Raw genomic sequence first — 11,094 nt, forward strand, 5'->3', positions numbered from 1 at the left:
AAAAAATGAAAGAAAAATAAGTATCTAGACCAGTTGTTTTTTTTTTCAAGAAAAAAAAAAAGCTAAGAAAGACGACTAAGACAAACCATTTTTTTTTTAAGAGGAAGAAAAAGAGAGAGAGAGAGAGAGAGAGAGAGAGAGAGAGAGAGAGAGAGAGAGAGAGAGAGAGAGAGAGAGAGAGAGAGAGAGAGAGAGAGAGAGAGAGAGAGAGAGAGAGAGAGAGAGAGAGAAAAGCAGTAGTTAAAAATATATATATATTATATAAAAACCTCCTTGTCTTTCTCTTGTCGAACGAACGGTAGGACCACATCATCACTATCACCATAATACAACCACTGACAAAACAAGTTTCTATGGTAAAGAACGTATCCCAGTAGTGGTTAGACAACCTTTTCACAATGCTTTGGCTTTGACTCCATCCATCCAGTGACCCATTCACTTCAATAACAGCTCGACTTTCCACGAATCATTATATAACAATTAATAATATGTGACCCTCTGTCGCAAAACGGTATTATGTCGGGGATGATTCAGACCCCAAAAAGCGAATTTAGAGATAGATTGATGAGAAATTGGAGCTTAGAAGTTTCTGCAATGCAAGAAATAGTATTTATACTCCACCATAACGTACAGAAATTAAACCCAAGTTGGATATTTGTGGCTATGAAAAATCAATTTCCCTTACCGAGCGGATCCCGACATAATACCGCTTCGATACAGTGGGTCACATATTATAAACCATTAGCCTTTGAATATGAGCTCTTTGCTCTGATAATATGTAAGAGTTTGACATATCTTTGTTATTTCCATCAATTCATTTGAAGTGTCTTTGGTGCAAGTGCTGTACGTATATATATATTTCACTTCCTGATGAGAAGAATGAATGCTCGAAACAATATTGTGGAAGTTGATCAGAATTACACTTGTAATATTTTATAAATAGCTCCTTTTTATCAAAGAGTTGAGCACTATTCTGTCATGGTCATGAGAGAGAGAGAGAGAGAGAGAGAGAGAGAGAGAGAGAGAGAGAGAGAGAGAGAGAGAGAGAACACCTGCACCAAAAACACTTAAAATGAATTGATGGAAATAACAAACAAATGTCACACTGCTACATATTAGTGGACCAAAGAGCTCATTCAAAGGCCTTTGGTTTATAAAGAACAACAACAAAATAATTTTATTTTTTTTTAATTTGAGCTTTTATATAGTGCAATATCCACTAAACATGCTCAAAGCGCTTTACAAGGGGTCCCTGGTCAACAGCAACACTTAACATGTAGGACAGGATAAGACGCCTGTTAGGCGATTATAATACAATTTTTTCGGACAGAGACAACGCTGTTAACGGCCAGGCACTCATTTTACACCTGAGTACGGTGAGAGCATGTGAGTAAAGAGCCTTTTCCAAGGACTCAACTACGCGACGAGTGATGCTCGAACCCGGGGACCTTCAGATCCAAAAGCGAGTGTCATACCACTAGACCACATAGCTGCACAAGAAGAGAACAGAAGATTCCACGATCAATCCACGAATAAGCCAATTCTGACATGACCTAAAAGTCCAATCCAGGCACGAACAAGGGATTCCGCGATGAAAGATACACTCAAATGTTTACAAAGTACAATATAGAATTGAATATACAATATCAAAAACCAATCACAATTAATAATATAACAAAACAGTAATAATAGAGAAATTATTTACAAGGAAAAAAAAAAAATCTCTCAAAAAAAAGGTACTAACTATACATTTGACTGTCTCCTTCCCAGCTAAGGATCCCCGCCAGGACCAGGAAATAAACCGAGCAATATCAATAAAAAAAAACACAAAAAAAACAAAACCAGAGAGCAACATGGTGGTAAGAGTAAGAAAAACGAGTATTGGGGGATAAAGGACACAGCAAGTGACCTCCTCCCCACAATGGGAGGTCAGAGGATCCCACCCAGAGAGACAACTGTATGTATTTAAGTCATAAAAAAAAAAACAATTCAAGCGGTCTCCAACGACACTTGAATCGTTAGAAATAAGTCTTTTTTTTTATCATTCTTAATTTTTTGTTTGTTTTTTAACCTCAGGAATGAGGTCGTCACTTTGCCAGTTTAGTTATATATTCTTCTTTTATACTTATATATATATATATATATATATATATATATAATATATATATATATATATTATATATATATATATATATATATAATATATATATATATATATAATATATATATATATATATATATATTATATATATATATATATATATATATATATATATATATATATAATAATATATATATATATATATATTATATATATATATATATATATATATATATATATTATTATATATATAATATATATATATATATATATATATATATATATATATATATATATATATATATATATATAATATATATATATATATTTATAATATACATACACATTAAACATAGGCATAGGGATTTTGGCCTTAATGTTATTGGCTTTTTTTTTTAAAAAAAAAAAAAAAGGTCAAATCCGTGTTTGATCACTGGCTTGCCCAAACTAATTTATAAAAATTAAAGAGTATTGTGGTATAATTAAATTATATTATAAATAGCAAAATAAACGGAGTAAAAATGACTCTTGCACAAGACACAAAACAAAGTAAACGACTTCCTTCATTTTACTACAAGTTATTGACACATTCATTAAGGCATCTCTAGATTTTGATATAATTATAAAATCAAGTTTTTGGAAATATTTTGCAAGCAAAGAAAAACCAAACAAAAAAAAACCCTGAGCCTTTGTTGTGTAAAGAAATATCCACTAAATGGGCTCAAAGTGTCTTTCAAAGGTTCCCAAGCCAAGAAGAGGAAGAATAAGAAAAAGAAAACATGGAAGTTTTAATAGATCTATCGTTAAAGTATATTAACACTGTGTTGGAGAGTTTGTTTCGCAGAAAAAATATGTATAGCAAGAACTAACTGATTTTGTGTTTGAGTGAAATAAATCTATTTTTTGTATAGGTTGGGTGTGAAGTTTGGGGACAATCCGGAAAATGGCTGGTAAGGAGGGAGTTAAACGGGGGGGAAAAGTCAGTACATAATGTCTTTTTACTCTAATTCTTCAGCACTCAGAAAGGGGTTTAGTCAATGTGTTTGCATAAAATTTCAGTACAAGCGAATATCAAATTTATGGATTATCCTGGGAAAAATGGGAGTGTGTAATCACGTCACAAGCATTTGTAAAATATATTCTACAACAAGAGTGTAGTGTAAGTGTAAGATCTATAAGAACATCTAACGATTTTATTTATACTGATGCCTTCCAGGTAGACCTCATGTCTCATCCTACAAGTACAAGTTACGTGTTGCTGTTAGCTAGGTTCCATCCCCTTGTCAAGTGTTTTAAACACGTTTAGTGGATATTGCACTCTAAACTCACATATTCAAATGCTCACATTTTTCCCCAACGACATCAAGAGATACACAAAGAGATCATGTGTTTGCCATACTATTGCTATTCACAAAGCATGTCAGGAATTGTAAACATCGTCTGTAAGAAGGCAAATCTAGATCCCATTTATCCAAATGAGATTGCTTTCAAATGGCTCGGCAATCATAGCAAGTTCATCGTAAATTAACAACATGACAATTTTTTTGTGACGATAATAGACAAAGGCAAAATTAACAAAATGATAATTTTTAAGTGAAGACAATTGACAAAGGCCAGAAATAAAATGTTGAATGCTCAACCAAAAAAGTGACATTCCTCCACCTGTTGAATGTAATTATAATGTGGCCTTGTGACTAGAAAGTCTGGAGTTGAGTCCTGCTTTTGTTCGTCGCATGCCGCATAGTCGAGTCCTTGGAAAAGGCTCTTTACTCACATTCTCATTGTGCTCAGGTGTAGATAAGTATCTGGCTGTTAACAGCAATAATTCTGGTTTTTTTTTTTGTTCTTTTAATGGTAACATCATATATCACCTTACAGGAGTTTTGTATCGTCCTAGTCCTACATGTTAAGTGTTGCTGTTGGCTTAGGTCCCCTGGTAAAGCGCATTGATCATGATTAGTGGATAATGACAACGCGCTATATAAATGATCAACCTTGTTCTGCTATTTTTACTGATAAGATTGTATGAGGCTGCTTATGCCAACTATACACACTACACATGATGAAGCAATGCCCGCTACTACTCTACTACTATAGTTACAAAACTGTAATAATAACTATACATAATGATAACGACAATAATAATTAATATTATTAATAATAATAACAATAATAATAATAATAATAATAATAATAATAATAATAATAACATGTAACAACAACAATAATTTATTTGTATAGCACTAAAATCCATATACAAATGCTCTAATAATGCACTGTAGTATAACCTGCACTTAGCAATCTAGAATGCTTGTCCCCCACAAAACATTTAAATTATAAATGCCTGCTGACTTCTCTATCATAGGTATGCCTGCTACTACTAATACTGATTGCATCTGTTGAATTTTGCTAGGCCTATAATCCAATCAGAGTGAGATTCTGATCTACCTTGACTTTTGTGGTTTAAAAAAAATCATAAGTAACAGTTCAGTAAAAGTATAATTAATAAGGGTCAAGTTTGAATTTTTAGGATAAAAAGTGAGGTGCAGCAGCAGGGCTTGAACCTGGAACTTTTGTGGGTAAGTGTAAGGGCAATGACAATGACTTATTCATATTCATACCCAGAGCCCAATCCAGTCTCATTGAACAATTGAACAGTGTGGATGATGATGATGATGATGATGATAATTAATAATTGTGATTGTGATGATGGCAATAAAGTAAAAATAAAAACAACCGAGGCTACGGCTAATGGCTGGATTAAAATCAACAATAGATAGATTGAATGATTGACACACAGCCGGTGTGTAGAGAAATGGTGTTTAGTAATAGAGAGAATTTAATTTTTTAAATTAAAATAAGCGACGAAAATGATGAAAAAGATCTCAACCCAACAAAATCGTTGATTGTGAATTTGGAAGTCTTGCATTGTAGTAGTGTAAAACTCTCATAAATTCATCATTCATCAAAGTTAGTTACAGTTAATGAAAATTGAAACAAAAGCCAATCCATCATAACACCTTTACTCTCAGTATGTGCAAGATTGAGGCCAAAAATAAAATTCAATAAAGTTTTGTGAAATCAAGACAAAATTATGTCGTGTAGTGTAGTGTAGTGTAAGTGTAAGTGTAAGTAGAAGATAGTGATGATAGAGTAAGTGTGTTAAAGTGTGAAAATAAATTTGAATTTAAACCCTCACTCTCACTGTCACTTACAATATATATCAAATAAATATTTTCAATACAAACTGTCGTGGTTACGTTCAGTCCCCTGAACCATTATTAAATATCATTCAAGACAAATTTCGAGTAGCAGCCAAGACCCGAAACATCATTCCCCATTCAACTGGTTGTGTACCTACTCCACCCACCCCCAGCAGACGCTTCACATTCACATAGAAGAGTTGTTGCTTACATAGTGCACACGAAAACAGGCATGCAAACGTCTTTTACTTACATATAAATCAGATCAAGATGATAAGTATATATTTCCAAGAGCCGCAGTAACCTGAGAAGCAACGAATCTCAAATTTATCCGTCTTTGTTTCAGTGTAAACATCCAACACTGAATATCGACCACTGCAAATCCATCAACAACACTCTTCTTTTTCAATGTGTACATTATAATTACCCTTTTTCCGGTATGCGCGCGCATAATGATTATCTATGCAGAAGGTTATTGTTTCGTCTTTTTCCCTTCTATTTCTTCATCTTCTTTTTTTCCCCTTTCTCTATTATCCTTTTATTATTCTCCCTTCTGCCCACCCCAACCTTTCCTTCTTCTATTTCTCTCTGTCTCGGTTCTTCCTTGCTAATGAGACCAAATCTTTCCTCCGCGGAGATAAAGCCCCGTTGTGATAGCTAATAATAAACTCATTAAGACTAATGAGAAATTATTGTGTAACGTGTACGATTTAAGATGCACAGAATAAACAGACGCCATTGAAACATTATGCAACTGGTCCCTTTAAATTGAAATGCGTGCATTATCTTGTAATTTTTTTTTTAATACTATTTTTTCAATGCACAAATTATCAAGTTATACTCGATGAACCTTACAATCGAATTTTAATTGTGATTTTTTTTTCTCTCTTGAAATGTTAGTGTATAATTTATTTATTTATTTATTTATTTATCTATTTATTTATTTATTTATTTATTTATGTATCGATCTATCTATCTATTTATTTATGTATTTATTTATTTATTTATTTATCCGTTTATCTACTCATTTGTTATTTTAAAAATTGATTAATGTTAACGATATTGGGGTTTTTTTAAATGAGTGTTGTGTTGCTTATGAAATTTTACTTCATTATTTATTTAATTGATCTATTTCTGTGATATGACAGTCGCCTTTGGGCAGAAAGGTCCTGAGGTCGAGTCACGCTCTGAGCATCGCATAGTTGGGCCTTTGGAAAAGGCTCTTTACTCACATCCTCTCACCGTACAAAGGTGTAAAATGAATAACTACCTGGCCAGTAACAGCGTTGTCTCTGAAGGAAAAAAAAAATCATAACATCGCCTAACAGGCGTCATGTCCTGTCCTATATATTAAATGTTGCTGTTGGCTAGAGACCACTTGTAAAGCGTGTTGAGCACGTTTAGTAGATATTGCGCTATATAAAATCTCGTTTTTTATTGTTTTATGTTTCAGGATTCAGGACAGAGATAATGATTATAGGCTAAGTCAAATTTCCAGCCCTAAAAAGGGGGGAAATCAGTGATTTGGTAGCAAGGTCTGTTTGCTCTGTCGGAAAGTACTACTTACCGATAGACAATCCGTCATACTGACTGTTTGACGCTACAAAAACCGGGATAAACGTCGGCTCTATGGACCTTGATTTATTGCACTGAAGGTTGGTGTAGCTCGAGTTTTAAACGTACGGTATCTTGTCTTGTCACAAAAGTCAAGCAATGGTAAGCGTGGTCAGAGGCCGAATTGGTGACAGTGGAAATTGAACATCCTGGTCCCGGCCTACTTTTTTTTTTCGTCATTGCGGAAGGCACTTTAAGGCGATATTACAAAAAAAATTTTCAGAGAAACGCTGTTAACGACCAGGTACTCATTTGACTCCTGAGTACGGTGAAAGAATTTGAGTAGGTAAAGAGCGTTTTTCCAAGGACTCAACCATGCCCTGAGGAAGGCTCGAACCCACGTCCTTCCGAACCGAAAGCGAGTGTCATACCACAGGGCCACATGGCCGCACATTTACGCTTTGCTTGTTTTGTAGAGTTAGACAGTTTACAGCGCTAGCGTTAGTTTTAGATCATAAATTTCTCATTCGACTCAAGTGTTATTGAGTACCTAGCTACATGCAGTGCTGGATTTTCTAGGTGTGTTCGTACAGAAAGGACGACAAACTAGCGGCCTGAACTGTATGAAATGAAAATGATAAGGTTTCCATAATAATATGGCCTGCTGGAATAATAATGAAACATTGCAAAGCGCATTGAGCATGGTGGTTAATCCATGGGCATGCCCTATATAAAAGTTCCCATTTATTTTATCTTTTTTTTTAAAAATCAAAACAAAAAATGTGACCCATCGTCTCAAAACAGTATTATGTCGGAACGAACCAAATGCTTAAAAGTCGAATTAAATGTTAAACTGGTCAAAAATATACATTGTTGGCATTAGCACCCTAAAATATGGTGTCCATTCTCCTCAATAAAACATACAAACTCAACACAAGTCTGATATTTCTGGCTATAAATTCAATTTTCAACATCTTAACCATCCCGACTTAATACCGTTTTGAGGCGAAGGGTCACAAATGAGCTTTTATATAGCGCAATATCTACCCCACTTAAAGTGCTTCAAAGCGCTTTACACAGGGTCTTGTTCAACAGCAACATGTAATACGTAGTACGAGACATAACACCTATTAGGCGATAATACAAATATCTTTTTTTCAGAGACAACGCTGTTAACGACCAGGTACTCATTTTACTCCTGAGTACGGTGAGAGAATTTGAGTAGGTAAAGAGCGTTTTTTCCAATGACTCAACCATGCCCTGAGCGAGGCTCTAACCCAGGTCCTTCCGAACCGAAAGCGAGTGTCATACCACAAGACCACATTTACCCTTTGTTAGTTTTGTAGAGTAGACAGTTTATGGCGTTAGCGTCACTTTTAGATCATAATAGGCTTCAACAGTCGTAACGTCACTTCCCTCGTAATGACGCATGATAACTTAGTAACTGGCTCTAAACTATCGGAACAACGGCGGACGCCCTAAATGAAATATTTCTCCGACGAGCATAAAAGTGTATCCAGAGGAGAAAAACATTATAAATATGATCTTGTTTTGACTATTATACATCCTGATCACAAGACATAATATGAAAAGTTCAAGCGAGCATGAAGAATAAAAAGTACCGATTTTCTTTGTTTAGAACCACGATGGCCGCCGTTGCTGAGCGACGTGACATCAGACTATTCAATCCTATTTGAGCAGCTTTTTAACCCTCTCTTTACCACCTGCAGCAATATCGTCACACTTATTGTTACGACACAATATACAGTTTTTCTTATCCAGATTTATTTTGTACATCACAACGATATTTGCTTAATCACTTACTTACTTAATCCTCTTCGGGCCTTGAGGCACATAGGGCATCCACCAGACATCTCCATTTTCTGCGATCGGCTGCTTTTGCGGTGGCTGTATTCCAGGACAGGCCAGCTTGCTTTAATTCTTTCTCCATGGTCCTTCGCCAGGTTTCTTTGGGTCTTCCTTAGATCGGCTGCTTTTGCGGTGGCTGTATTCCAGGACAGGCCTGCTTCCTTTAATTCTTTCTCCATGGTCCTTCGCCAGGTTTCTTTGGGTCTTCCTTAGATCGGCTGCTTTTGCGGTGGCTGTATTCCAGGACAGGCCTGCTTCCTTTAATTTTAATTCTTTCTCCATGGTCCTTCGCCAGGTTTCTTTGGGTCTTCCCCGCTTTCTCTTCCCATCTGCTGTCCAGTACAATCAGCTTAATCAATAAGAACATAAAGTTGTTTTGTGTGTCTTTTGAGTTTTAAAAAATCACATTTTCTTCTGGGAAAGCCTGCCATTTTGGGAAAATACTGAAAAGAATCAGCGAGGAGAGAGTTAAGCTTTATACCGTAATTTCGAGAAGCTCTCAGCTTGTCCAAAAAAAAAAAAACAAAAAAAAAAAAAAAAGACAAGTCCCAGGTTTCAGAGTTTTTATACGATGAGGGCTCATTTTAATTAGATCGATAAATTTGTAGATTGAGTGAAGTCCCAGGTTTGAGAGTTTTTGACACAAGATGTGGGACATTTTTAGATCGATAAATTTGTAGTACGAGTGAAGTCCCAGGTTTGAGAGTTTTTGATACGATGAGGGTCATTTTAATAGATCGATATATTTGAAGATTGAGTGAAGTCCCAGGTTTGAGAGTTTTCGACACAAGATTTTAATAGATCGATAATTTGCAGGTCAAATTTCTTGGCAAAATTTTTTAATAAGTGTTTGTTTGTTTGTTCTTTTGTTGTTGTTTTTTATTTCTCCTTCAGAGCCATTAGTTCCATGCAGCCGGAGTTTATCCCAGTTTCTATAGCGTGAAACTGACAATCGCAAAAGCCTTCTTTCCTTTGGATAAATATTCAAAACAAACCAAAACTTAACACTACTTAACACAGCGATTATTTGATTTACAAGGTCAAAAATATCATCTCCCAAAATTACAATGACACACTTGACTGTTTCCAGTTAAGTCATGTCATTCAAAGAGATTGGTTTTTTTTTGTTTTGTTTTTAAGGGTTTTACGACGCTTGCAACACATTCATGTCGTATCAGCGCCAGTAAAAAAGGAGGAAAATGGGATGGTAAAAAGTTCTAGAATTATAATTAAAGCACCCAAGAAAAAAAGGAAGACAAATTAAAATTGGTTCAAATAGGAAACATGCAGATTTAAAGAGCACACTATCGGTGTACTTAGTTTGAGATCACTTATAAATGTCGCATCCCGACACAAGTACAGGTCCCAACTAAGAGGTTTTTGTTTGTTTTTGTTTTTTTACGGGTTTTACGGCGCTTGCAACACATTTAGGTTATATCAGCGCCAGTAAAAAGGAAGAAAATGGGATAGTAACAAGTTCTAGAATTACAATTGAAGAGCCCAAGAAAAAGTAAGACATAGGGGAACTATAGGAACAAATAGGGATCAGATGTAGATTCCAAGAGCATACCACCAATGTACTTAGTTTGAGATCACCTATAGTCTCATCCGGACACAAGCACAAAATCGAACTAAAAGGAATACACCCAAACGCTTACATTATACATTGAAAATAACAAATATAATAATACATAACAGAGAGGTGATTTACAAGGAAAAAAATATCATATTCAAAATCCTAACTATAACATTTGACTGTTTCCCTCCCAGCTAGGGTACCCGGCCAGGGCCAGGACAAAACCAAGTAATCTCATTCCAAGACAAAGACAGAAAGCAAGTTGGAAAACAGAAAAGATGGATAGAAGAAGACACAGCAAGTACCTCCCTGCCCACTTTGGGAGGTCATGAACCCCACCAGAAAGGAAAAAAAAAAGTCAGAAAGTACCTAACATAGAAAAGGAAAACAAGTAGGCTATTGGAGAATAGAAGAAGACACAACAAGAGTCAGCTCGCCGTCCATCATGGAAAATCAAAGAACCCCCCAACCCCCACTCCAAGTAATAAAACTATCATAGAACCCCCCCCCCCCCCCACTCCACTAATAAAATAATCAAAGGACCCCCCCCCCCCCCCGCTCCACGAAATAATACTATCAAAGGACTCCCCCACCCCCCACTCCACGTGATAAAACTATCAAAGGACCCCCCCCCCCCCCACTCCACGTAATAAAACTATCAAAGGACCCCCCCCCCCCCCCCAATCCACGTAATAAAACTATCAAAGGACTCCCCCCCCCCCCTTCCACGTAATAAAACTATCTAAAGACCCCCCCCCCCCCCCACTCCACGTAATAACTATCAAAGGACC

General features: G+C 35.8%; 1 protein-coding gene across 1 annotated transcript in view; it reads right to left on the bottom strand.

Moving 5' to 3' along the window:
• LOC144960514 (sodium- and chloride-dependent taurine transporter-like) overlaps positions 1–5,718 on the bottom strand; it is a 94,883-nt gene extending 89,165 nt beyond the window's left edge. The window contains exon 1 of the mRNA XM_078893692.1: positions 5,558–5,718. The gene's annotated coding sequence lies outside the window, so the exon portion shown is untranslated. The remainder of the gene's footprint in view (positions 1–5,557) is intronic.
• Between the last annotated feature and the right edge of the window lie 5,376 nt (positions 5,719–11,094).

The sequence above is a fragment of the Berghia stephanieae genome, chromosome 15 (assembly GCF_034508935.2).
Source record: "Berghia stephanieae isolate SIO BIC M18660-M18661 chromosome 15, UCSD_Bste_1.3, whole genome shotgun sequence".
Classification (NCBI taxonomy): Eukaryota; Metazoa; Mollusca; class Gastropoda; order Nudibranchia; family Aeolidiidae; genus Berghia; species Berghia stephanieae.